Source organism: Anser anser (assembly GCF_964211835.1).
Source record: "Anser anser genome assembly, chromosome: 10".
Classification (NCBI taxonomy): domain Eukaryota; kingdom Metazoa; phylum Chordata; class Aves; order Anseriformes; family Anatidae; genus Anser; species Anser anser.
Window position 1 is genome coordinate 25,339,025 of NC_139730.1, and position 11,673 is coordinate 25,350,697.

Below are 11,673 nucleotides of genomic sequence, written 5' to 3' on the forward strand. Positions count from 1 at the left end.
CTTTGAGGGGGGCAGTTGGGAGCTGGTTGTACACCTTTGGGGCCTGAGTCTGGGGTGTGGGGGCTGGGGCTGAGGCCTGGGGCCTGGGGCATGCATCTGGGTGGTGGTGGGGGGGGGTCCAGTTCATGGGGGGGGTGGGTTGGGAGCTGCTTGTGGACAGTTGGGGTCTGCATCCGGGTGTGGCTGGGGCCTGCTTGTAGACTTCTGCAGCCTGTGTCTGGTGTTTGGGGGCTTTTCTGTAGTGTTTGGGGATCGCATTTTGGCTTTGGGATGTGTCTAGAGCTTCTGGGGCCTAGCTGTAGTGCTTGGGGCCTGCGTCTGGGGCTTTTCTGTAGCATTTTGGTAGCGTGTTTGTGATTTGGGGTTTGTATCCAGGGTTTTGCCTTTTTTGTAGTTTTCAGCTTTGTGTCTGTTTCTTTGTTGGTTGCCTGGGGTTTGGGGTTTGGATCATTAGTCAGTGTCATTAGCGTCGGGGGGTTGATATGAAGGGTTAGGGTTGTGGTTAGAGTTGTTAGGGTTAAAGAGAATAAGGATTTTAGGGTAAGGGGATCAAGGTTGTGGGAATAAAAATGTTTTTGCACAGAGTTACATCGTTTAGAGGGAAGGAAGGTGGTATTGATATATGCTTGCAGTGATAAGAAAGCTTAACAGACAACCTTGTAAAATGCAGACAACCAGAATCCTTAGAGCAATTGGGTGGAAATCACGGTGTAAGAAACATTACCACCTCAAAGAGGAAAACAGTCAAGAAAAAAATAAAATTGACTAGTAACAGGCCAGCAGCTGTGTATTTTCTGTGAAGCACTGGATAGATTGTGAACATGGATTACCCAGTCAATGGGGAAACTGGGGAGGGTCCTGGTCACCGAGAGGAAAAAAAAAATTATATAAACTGTGTTATGGAACTAGTAGGTGGCTTGTGGGACGCCTGCCATTGCAATCGTGAATAAAAATGCTACCTCACTGAGATACTTGCCTGAGCCTATGGTATTGGTTACAGAGTGTTTCTAATAAGGTGTTAGGGTGTTAAGGTTTCAGGGCTAAGGCACTAGGGTTGGGTTTCAGGGTTAGGGTTTCCAGGGTTTAGGGTTAGGATTTTAAGGTTGTTAGGGTTGGAGTTATAAGGGTTAGGGTTTGGGGGTTAGTGTGTTAAGGTTTTAAAGTATTTTGTGGTTTTAGTGTTGATAGGGTTTTTAGGGTTAGGGTCTTAGGGTTTTAGTTATGGTCAGGTATTTAGGGTTAGGGTTTTAAGGTCTTATTTTTTTTTTTTTTAAGGTTAGGGTCTCCAGCGTTAGGGCTTTGAGAATCTTTACGTTTTGGGTTAGGGTTTAGAGGGTCTTAATTTTTAGGGTTAGGGCTTTTAGGCGTAGGTCTAGTGTGGTAAATTTTATCGGGTTAGGACTGTAAGGGTTTTTAGGGTTAGGGTTTCTAGGGTTTTTTGGGGTAGGGGTTAGGGTTAGATCCGTGGGAGCCGTAGTGTTAGGGGTCAGGGTTCTTAGGGGTAAGGCCCAATATTAGGGTGGAAGGCCAAACTAAGGGGGGAGCCCCCCCCAAAATTGAAGGGTCGAAGCCCCAATTTAGGGGAAGAAACGTCAAAATTGTGGGGTCTCCCAAAATTGGGCGGAAGAGCTCTTAATATTGGGGGAAACCCAAAAAAGGAGGGTGGGGGACTCTAAAATTGGGGGGACCCCCCCAAATTGGTTGTGTCCCCCCCCAAATTGGTTGTGTCCCCCCCAAAATTGGTTGTGTCCCACCCAATTAGGGGAGGAACCCCCAAAATTGGGTGGGCGAACCCCCAGATTTGGGGGGCAGAACACTTAAATGGAAGTGTGAAATTCCAGAATTGAATGTGGACCCCCCAGAACAGTCTTCAGGGGTTTAGTGTGGTAAATTTTATCGGGTTAGGGCTGCAAGGGTTTTTAGGGTTAGGGTTTCTAGGGTTTGTTGGGGTAGGGGTTAGGGTTAGATCCGTGGTTGCCATAGGCTTAGGGGACAAGGTTCTTAGGGGTTAGGCCTAATATTAGGGCGGAAGGCCAAAATAAGAGGGGAGGAGCCCCCCCCAAAATCGAAGGGTTGAAGCCCAAAGTTAGGGGAAGGAACGGCCAAATTGTGGGGTCCCCCAAAATTGGGCGGAAGAACTCTTTAATATTAGGGGGGAACCCAAAAAGGAGGGTGGGGGACTCTACAATTGGGGGGGACCCCCAAAATTGGTCGGGTCCCCCCAAATTAGGGGAGGAACCCCCAAAATTGGGTGGGCGAACCCCCAAATTGGGGGGAAGAAGACTTAAATGGAAGTGTGAAATTCCAGAATTGGATGTGGACCCCCCCAGAACAGTCTTCAGGGGTTTAGTGTGGTAAATTTTATCGGGTTAGGGCTGTAAGGGTTTTTAGGGTTAGGGTTTCTAGGGTTTGTTGGGGTAGGGGTTAGGGTTAGATCCGTGGTTGCCATAGGCTTAGGGGTCAAGGTTCTTAGGGGTTAGGCCTAATATTAGGGCGGAAGGCCAAAATAAGAGGGGAGGAGCCCACCCAAAATTGAAGGGTTGAAGCCCAAAGTTAGGGGAAGGAACGTCAAAATTGTGGGGTCCCCCAAAATTGAGCGGAAGAGCTCTTAATATTGGGGGAAACCCCAAAAAGGAGGGTGGGGGACTCTAAAATTGGTTGTGTCCCCCCCAAAATTGGTTGTGTCCCCCCCAAAATTGGTTGTGTCCCCCCCAATTAGGGGAGGAACCCCCAAAATTGGGTGGGCGAACCCCCAGATTGGGGGGGAAGAACACTTAAATGGAAGTGTGAAATTCCAGAATTGAATGTGGACCCCCCAGAACAGTCTTCAGGGGTCTAGTGTGGTAAATTTTATCGGGTTAGGGCTGTAAGGGTTTTTAGGGTTAGGGTTTCTAGGGTTTGTTGGGGTAGGGGTTAGGGTTAGATCCGTGGTTGCCATAGGCTTAGGGGTCAAGGTTCTTAGGGGTTAGGCCTAATATTAGGGCGGAAGGCCAAAATAAGAGGGGGGGAGCCCCCCCCAAAATCGAAGGGTTGAAGCCCAAAGTTAGGGGAAGGAACGGCCAAATTGTGGGGTCCCCCAAAATTGGGCGGAAGAACTCTTTAATATTAGGGGGGAACCCAAAAAAGGAGGGTGGGGGACTCTACAATTGGGGGGGACCCCCAAAATTGGTCGGGTCCCCCCAAATTAGGGGAGGAACCCCCAAAATTGGGTGGGTGAACCCCCAAATTGGGGGGAAGAAGACTTAAATGGAAGTGTGAAATTCCAGAATTGAATGTGGACCCCCCCCAGACCTGGGGAGGAATCCCCAAACTTGGGGGGGACCCCCAAAATTGGGGTTAAAGCCCCAGATCCCGGGGAGCTAAGCCCCAAATTAAGGGAAGGAACCTCAAACGTGTGGTGAGAACCCCAACATTGGGGGAAAGAACCTTAATATTAGGGTGGCAGGCCAAGAAAGGATGGTGGGGGCCTCCAAAATTGTGGGGGGCTTGGAATTGGGGGGAATCCCCAAAATGGAGGGGGAACCCCAAAAGTGGGGGGGGGGGCGAAGCACCAAATTAGGGGAAGGAACCCCAAAATTGCGGGGAAGAACTCTGAAATGGAGAGCTGAAAACCCGAAATTGAGGGGAAACCCCCCAAAACGGCGGGAAAACCCTCCATAAACACGAAACCGGTAATGTAACAGAGCAAAAAATGGCGTCCTACGGCAAGGTGCGAGGCTCAATTTTCTGGGGAGTGCTGGGAAATGTAGTTCTTGGCCACCGGGTTTCCGGGAGTCCATATTGTTTTCCCAGAGCATGCCGGGAGATGTAGTTCTCGGACACTGGGCTTCCGGGAGGCCATGTTGGTTTCCCATCTTTGCTAGACTCCGGGTGCTCTGGCTTCACAGAGAAACCCCCAAACTGAAAAATGTACCTGCTAATATATTGGGCTCTAAATGTAGCCCTGGGTTAATTGAATAACAATCCCTGGGTAAGATTGAAGTGCAGGAGGGGTTGGCTACGGTTTTAAGAGCCGGTTTGCAGAAAAGGGATTTCCCGTTAAGAAATGGCATATACTGATTGTTCTCTTCCTTGCTCTGCCAAGACCTGAAGCACATCTTGGAAGCCAGGCAGAATCCGTGGAGCCAATGGAGTTCTCAAGCTCGACTTCAGCTTCTTCCCAGCTAGAAGAAGCAAGGACACGCCGGCTGAGTTCCACAGGCAACGCGCCCGTATCTGTAGACGAGGATTTAGAGATGCTACTTTGGGAACTCTCAGACGGCATACTGGAAGCCGAGCTCGACTTGGACCCAGGGAAGGATGAGGATGACCTCCTCCTTGAGCTTTCCAAGATGATTGATGATTGAACTGCATAGTCCTATGGTATATTAAAAAAAAAAAAAAAAAAAAAAACAAAAAAAAACCCAACTCTTCTTCTTGTTGGATACCCTGAGGTGATCCTTTTTCTAACTGAGGCTTTGCAATGAGACTTAAAGCACAGTTGGAACTGGTAGAAATTGGCAGGATTTGCACTCAGTTGTCCTAAGTTTCCCTGCTGGTCAGAGTTAAGGTCTTGTGCATGGTTCCGTAAGTAGAGGTGGCTACCTTTGATATCAAGAGGACAAAACACTTGTTTCTTTTGGCACAGAAAGATGTCCATCGGCACGCTGTGGTGGCTGTGAATTGACGTAGTGATGGAGCGATGCTCTGAAGGCTTAAACGGAAAGCTTCTTCCTTCCGCCCCCCCTTGGCACAGCTCGATGTTGGGCACATTGTGAAGCCTGGGTGTTCTGATTTCTCGGACAGTTGATACCCAAATCCCGGAGTTACTATGTCAACTCTTGACTTTTATTTGTGTATGCCATTGTTTTGACTGTAATCTTTTCAGATGATGAAGCTGTAAGGGCGGGAGGGAGCAAAATAATTATTCTAGCGTTGTGGACCAAACATGCTGCCAGGAGTGGTGGTGGTGGGGTCAGCCCACCCGGCCTTACTTTCAATTATCAGGGATGATAAAATGGTGTGAAAAGCAGCAGCTCTGCGATACGGCTACGCTACCCCCACTCCCTTCTCTTGTGCTGTACCAAAGTTCCCCCAAGCTTTGGTTGGTGCTTTTTGCTGGTGACAGTAGGACTCCAGGGCGAGTAGTCGGGACTCTCCTGCAGTAACTGGGTCAATTAAGGGTTGGTTTAAGTGCCTCCTGGTTTTTAAAATTGCTCCCCTGAGCTGCTGGCTCTGCTGCCTGCTACAGCAAATGTTCGGGTGCCATCAGCGTCGCACTTGGGCGTGGGCACTGACCCTGCGGAGGAGAGCTGAGACTCGCGTGTATTGTGTACCCTGCCGCCAGTGATCGTTTTCCCCTAGCAGATCTATTTTGAATCATTTCCCTAAATTTTAGAGGAACTTTAGGCTCTTTGTGCTATGATTTGTGAAGCTGTAGGGGCCCTCAGGCATTTGCTGCTGGCAGAGGAAAACCGCTTGTCGAATTTGTTGTAAATACTTTCTGTTTGGACAACAACGCCTGTGTGTGTGTGTGTGTGTGTGTGTGTGTGTGTGCGTGCTTTGACGACCCCCTGCGACGCCCCAGCTCCGCGAGGGAAGCTTTGAAGCGGCTCTGGGAAAACCTCTGCGGAAGAAACCGCTGCTAGTGACTTGCGGAAAAGGGACTCCACAATCAGTGAGATTGTAAAGTAGGTATGTTTATTCAGCGCTGGGCAGCACGGGAGGTCGTGGGCATGAAGATTGATGACTCTTCCTCGTCACCGCTAGTTGACCTCTTGTCTTTGCACAGACTCAGTTGCTCCTTGGCTCTTGTCCATCTGCAGGACCAGTTTCTCCCAGTTTCTTAAGACAGGCTCACTCTCTTATCAGGAGACTGACCTTGGTAAGGGGCCCAAGGCTTCTTGCTTTAGTTAATTGGCACAATGCACCATAGTTAGCAAAGACGCTAAGTAGCATCCTAGTTTAATGCCGTCAGCGCTCTATCTCTACTTGATAAGATTCTCCTAACTCCCTCTCTCACTGGAGCCCACGCAGCCCTCCGTCCTGCCGAAGGACTTCACGGGGACTTCTGCCGGCTCCGGGTGCCCGCACACAGACAGAAATGGCTTTGAGAGAAAACAATCAGGAGGAGGAGAGCTCAGAGACTGCGGCCGGCTTCGGCCACCTTCCCCTCGCTTTCCCTCTCCGTGTTCAAACCGAGCACTGTTCTGCCGTCAACCTTCGCTGCCTCTGCCCGCGGCGCTGGGCTTTCGCGTGTGCCATTGCTCCTCTACATATTTTATCCTTCCTTTTGTAAGGAATGGTCCAGCAATTCGTGTCACTAAGGGATTTGAAGGGTTAACATCGAGGCCCGGGTCTAGGTGATAAGAGAACAAAGGGGTTTTTAGGGAAAAGTGCTGACTACTGCAGGGGATGTTGCTAGAGTTTCTGAAATCCGGCGCAGAGGCTCCCAAACGAGGAGGAAGGGGGAGCTGAAGGACAATTGAAGGACAAAAGCCTGAGAGGAAGACAACCAGCATTCAGCCCGAGCAAGCCCCGAGAGACCACCAGAGACTGGTACGCAGGCGCCCCTGGGAGGGGTTTCGGATTCCGGAAACCAATTCTAATAACCCTGCCTCTTCTCGAAGTAGTAATGAATATGTATTAGCCTGGGAGCATCAAAACCAGCCGCCTTACGTAACAGGCGTGCGTCCTGGGGGAGCAGAGACTCCCGGCGCACCCAGCGCTGCTTGCTTGCCTCTATTCGTTTAATAAATTGTAAACTTTGATTGTAATCCTATTTGGATTTATAACAGCCATTTATAACACTTTTTATATTTGTATTTTATTTAAGGCTGTCTTGCCCCCCTCCCCCCCCAGCCTCGCTGCTCGCCAATAAAGCTGGCGCAGGGGCTAAGGGATTTGAAGGGCCTGCTTGTACACCTAAGGGATTTGAGGGCCTGCTTGTACACCTTTGGGGACTGCCTCTTTTTGGGGGGGGGTGGGGGGGTGTTAGGAGCTGCTTGTATACTTTTTTAGGCATTCCTCTGAGAGGGGGTTGGGAGCTTCGTGTATACTGGGGGGGGAGGGCCTCCCTCGAGGTGGAAGCGGGGGGGGGTTGGAGCGTTTCTACACTGTAGGGGCCTGCCTGTACACTTTTGGGGCCTGCCTTGGAGGGGTTGGGAACTGCTTGTACACCTTTGGGGCCTGCGTCTGCGCGGGGCGGGGGGGGTTGGGGGGTTGGAGCTGGTTTTAACCTTTCGGGCTTGCATCTGGAGGGGGTTGGGGCCTGCCTTTGGGGGGGTGGTTGTGAGCTGCTTGTATACTGTAGGGGCCTGCTTGTACACCTTTGGGGCCTGCGTCTGGGGGGGGGGTGGGAGCTGCTTGTACACTGTTAGGGCCTGCCTTGGGGGAGGTGTTGGGGCATGTGCCTTGGGGGCATGGGGTTGGGAGCTGCTTCTACGCTGTAGGGGTCTGGGTCTTGGGGGGTTGGGGCTGTTTGTACACCTTTGGGGCGTGCCTCTGGGGAGGATGGGGAGTTGCTTGTACACCTTTGGGGCCTGTGTCTGGGGGGGGGTTGGGGCCTGTGCCGGGGGGGTTGGGAGCTGCTTGTACGCTCTAGGGTCCTCTGGCAGGCTTTGGGGCCTCCCTTTGAGGGGGGCAGTTGGGAGCTGGTTGTACACCTTTGGGGCCTGAGTCTGGGGTGTGGGGGCTGGGGCTGAGGCCTGGGGCCTGGGGCATGCATCTGGGTGGTGGTGGGGGGGGGTCCAGTTCATGGGGGGGGTGGGTTGGGAGCTGCTTGTGGACAGTTGGGGTCTGCATCCGGGTGTGGCTGGGGCCTGCTTGTAGACTTCTGCAGCCTGTGTCTGGTGTTTGGGGGCTTTTCTGTAGTGTTTGGGGATTGCATTTTGGCTTTGGGATGTGTCTAGAGCTTCTGGGGCCTAGCTGTAGTGCTTGGGGCCTGCGTCTGGGGCTTTTCTGTAGCATTTTGGTAGCGTGTTTGTGATTTGGGGTCTGTATCCAGGGTTTTGCCTTTTTTGTAGTTTTCAGCTTTGTGTCTGTTTCTTTGTTGGTTGCCTGGGGTTTGGGGTTTGGATCATTAGTCAGTGTCATTAGCGTCGGGGGGTTGATATGAAGGGTTAGGGTTGTGGTTAGAGTTGTTAGGGTTAAAGAGAATAAGGATTTTAGGGTAAGGGGATCAAGGTTGTGGGAATAAAAATGTTTTTGCACAGAGTTACATCGTTTAGAGGGAAGGAAGGTGGTATTGATATATGCTTGCAGTGATAAGAAAGCTTAACAGACAACCTTGTAAAATGCAGACAACCAGAATCCTTAGAGCAATTGGGTGGAAATCACGGTGTAAGAAACATTACCACCTCAAAGAGGAAAACAGTCAAGAAAAAAATAAAATTGACTAGTAACAGGCCAGCAGCTGTGTATTTTCTGTGAAGCACTGGATAGATTGTGAACATGGATTACCCAGTCAATGGGGAAACTGGGGAGGGTCCTGGTCACCGAGAGGAAAAAAAAAATTATATAAACTGTGTTATGGAACTAGTAGGTGGCTTGTGGGACGCCTGCCATTGCAATCGTGAATAAAAATGCTACCTCACTGAGATACTTGCCTGAGCCTATGGTATTGGTTACAGAGTGTTTCTAATAAGGTGTTAGGGTGTTAAGGTTTCAGGGCTAAGGCACTAGGGTTGGGTTTCAGGGTTAGGGTTTCCAGGGTTTAGGGTTAGGATTTTAAGGTTGTTAGGGTTGGAGTTATAAGGGTTAGGGTTTGGGGGTTAGTGTGTTAAGGTTTTAAAGTATTTTGTGGTTTTAGTGTTGATAGGGTTTTTAGGGTTAGGGTCTTAGGGTTTTAGTTATGGTCAGGTATTTAGGGTTAGGGTTTTAAGGTCTTATTTTTTTTTTTTAAGGTTAGGGTCTCCAGCGTTAGGGCTTTGAGAATCTTTACGTTTTGGGTTAGGGTTTAGAGGGTCTTAATTTTTAGGGTTAGGGCTTTTAGGCGTAGGTCTAGTGTGGTAAATTTTATCGGGTTAGGACTGTAAGGGTTTTTAGGGTTAGGGTTTCTAGGGTTTTTTGGGGTAGGGGTTAGGGTTAGATCCGTGGGAGCCGTAGTGTTAGGGGTCAGGGTTCTTAGGGGTAAGGCCCAATATTAGGGTGGAAGGCCAAACTAAGGGGGGAGCCCCCCCCAAAATTGAAGGGTCGAAGCCCCAATCTAGGGGAAGAAACGTCAAAATTGTGGGGTCCCCCAAAATTGGGCGGAAGAGCTCTTAATATTGGGGGAAACCCAAAAAAGGAGGGTGGGGGACTCTAAAATTGGGGGGACCCCCCCAAATTGGTTGTGTCCCCCCCCAAATTGGTTGTGTCCCCCCCAAAATTGGTTGTGTCCCCCCCACTTAGGGGAGGAACCCCCAAAATTGGGTGGGCGAACCCCCAGATTGGGGGGGCAGAACACTTAAATGGAAGTGTGAAATTCCAGAATTGAATGTGGACCCCCCCAGAACAGTCTTCAGGGGTTTAGTGTGGTAAATTTTATCGGGTTAGGGCTGTAAGGGTTTTTAGGGTTAGGGTTTCTAGGGTTTGTTGGGGTAGGGGTTAGGGTTAGATCCGTGGTTGCCATAGCGTTAGGGGTCAAGGTTCTTAGGGGTTAGGCCTAATATTAGGGCGGAAGGCCAAAATAAGAGGGTGGGAGCCCCCCCCAAAATTGAAGGGTTGAAGCCCCAAGTTAGGGGAAGGAACGTCAAAATTGTGGGGTCCCCCAAAATTGGGCGGAAGAACTTTTAATATTAGGGGGGAACCCAAAAAAGGAGGGTGGGGGACTCTAAAATCGGTTGTGTCCCCCCCAAATTAGGGGAGGAACCCCCAAAATTGGGTGGGCGAACCCCCAAATTGGGGGGAAGAAGACTTAAATGGAAGTGTGAAATTCCAGAATTGGATGTGGACCCCCCCAGAACAGTCTTCAGGGGTTTAGTGTGGTAAATTTTATCGGGTTAGGGCTGTAAGGGTTTTTAGGGTTAGGGTTTCTAGGGTTTGTTGGGGTAGGGGTTAGGGTTAGATCCGTGGTTGCCATAGGCTTAGGGGTCAAGGTTCTTAGGGGTTAGGCCTAATATTAGGGCGGAAGGCCAAAATAAGAGGGGAGGAGCCCACCCAAAATTGAAGGGTTGAAGCCCAAAGTTAGGGGAAGGAACGTCAAAATTGTGGGGTCCCCCAAAATTGAGCGGAAGAGCTCTTAATATTGGGGGAAACCCCAAAAAGGAGGGTGGGGGACTCTAAAATTGGTTGTGTCCCCCCCAAAATTGGTTGTGTCCCCCCCAAAATTGGTTGTGTCCCCCCCAATTAGGGGAGGAACCCCCAAAATTGGGTGGGCGAACCCCCATATTGGGGGGGCAGAACACTTAAATGGAAGTGTGAAATTCCAGAATTGAATGTGGACCCCCCAGAACAGTCTTCAGGGGTTTAGTGTGGTAAATTTTATCGGGTTAGGGCTGTAAGGGTTTTTAGGGTTAGGGTTTCTAGGGTTTGTTGGGGTAGGGGTTAGGGTTAGATCCGTGGTTGCCATAGCGTTAGGGGTCAAGGTTCTTAGGGGTTAGGCCTAATATTAGGGCGGAAGGCCAAAATAAGAGGGTGGGAGCCCCCCCCAAAATTGAAGGGTTGAAGCCCCAAGTTAGGGGAAGGAACGTCAAAATTGTGGGGTCCCCCAAAATTGGGCGGAAGAACTTTTAATATTAGGGGGGAACCCAAAAAAGGAGGGTGGGGGACTCTAAAATCGGTTGTGTCCCCCCCAAATTAGGGGAGGAACCCCCAAAATTGGGTGGGCGAACCCCCAAATTGGGGGGAAGAAGACTTAAATGGAAGTGTGAAATTCCAGAATTGGATGTGGACCCCCCCAGAACAGTCTTCAGGGGTTTAGTGTGGTAAATTTTATCGGGTTAGGGCTGTAAGGGTTTTTAGGGTTAGGGTTTCTAGGGTTTGTTGGGGTAGGGGTTAGGGTTAGATCCGTGGTTGCCATAGGCTTAGGGGTCAAGGTTCTTAGGGGTTAGGCCTAATATTAGGGCGGAAGGCCAAAATAAGAGGGGAGGAGCCCACCCAAAATTGAAGGGTTGAAGCCCAAAGTTAGGGGAAGGAACGTCAAAATTGTGGGGTCCCCCAAAATTGAGCGGAAGAGCTCTTAATATTGGGGGAAACCCCAAAAAGGAGGGTGGGGGACTCTAAAATTGGTTGTGTCCCCCCCAAAATTGGTTGTGTCCCCCCCAAAATTGGTTGTGTCCCCCCCAATTAGGGGAGGAACCCCCAAAATTGGGTGGGCGAACCCCCATATTGGGGGGGCAGAACACTTAAATGGAAGTGTGAAATTCCAGAATTGAATGTGGACCCCCCAGAACAGTCTTCAGGGGTTTAGTGTGGTAAATTTTATCGGGTTAGGGCTGCAAGGGTTTTTAGGGTTAGGGTTTCTAGGGTTTGTTGGGGTAGGGGTTAGGGTTAGATCCGTGGTTGCCATAGGCTTAGGGGTCAAGGTTCTTAGGGGTTAGGCCTAATATTAGGGCGGAAGGCCAAAATAAGAGGGTGGGAGCCCCCCCCAAAATTGAAGGGTTGAAGCCCCAAGTTAGGGGAAGGAACGTCAAAATTGTGGGGTCCCCCAAAATTGGGCGGAAGAACTTTTAATATTAGGGGGGAACCCAAAAAAGGAGGGTGGGGGACTCTACA

The 11,673-nt window shown here is 50.3% G+C and overlaps 1 pseudogene across 1 annotated transcript in view; it reads left to right on the plus strand.

The window, feature by feature from the left end:
• The window catches only part of LOC310904789 (ubiquitin carboxyl-terminal hydrolase 42-like), a 251,468-nt pseudogene that overhangs the window by 144,583 nt on the left and 95,212 nt on the right, over positions 1–11,673 (plus strand). The window lies entirely within an intron of this gene.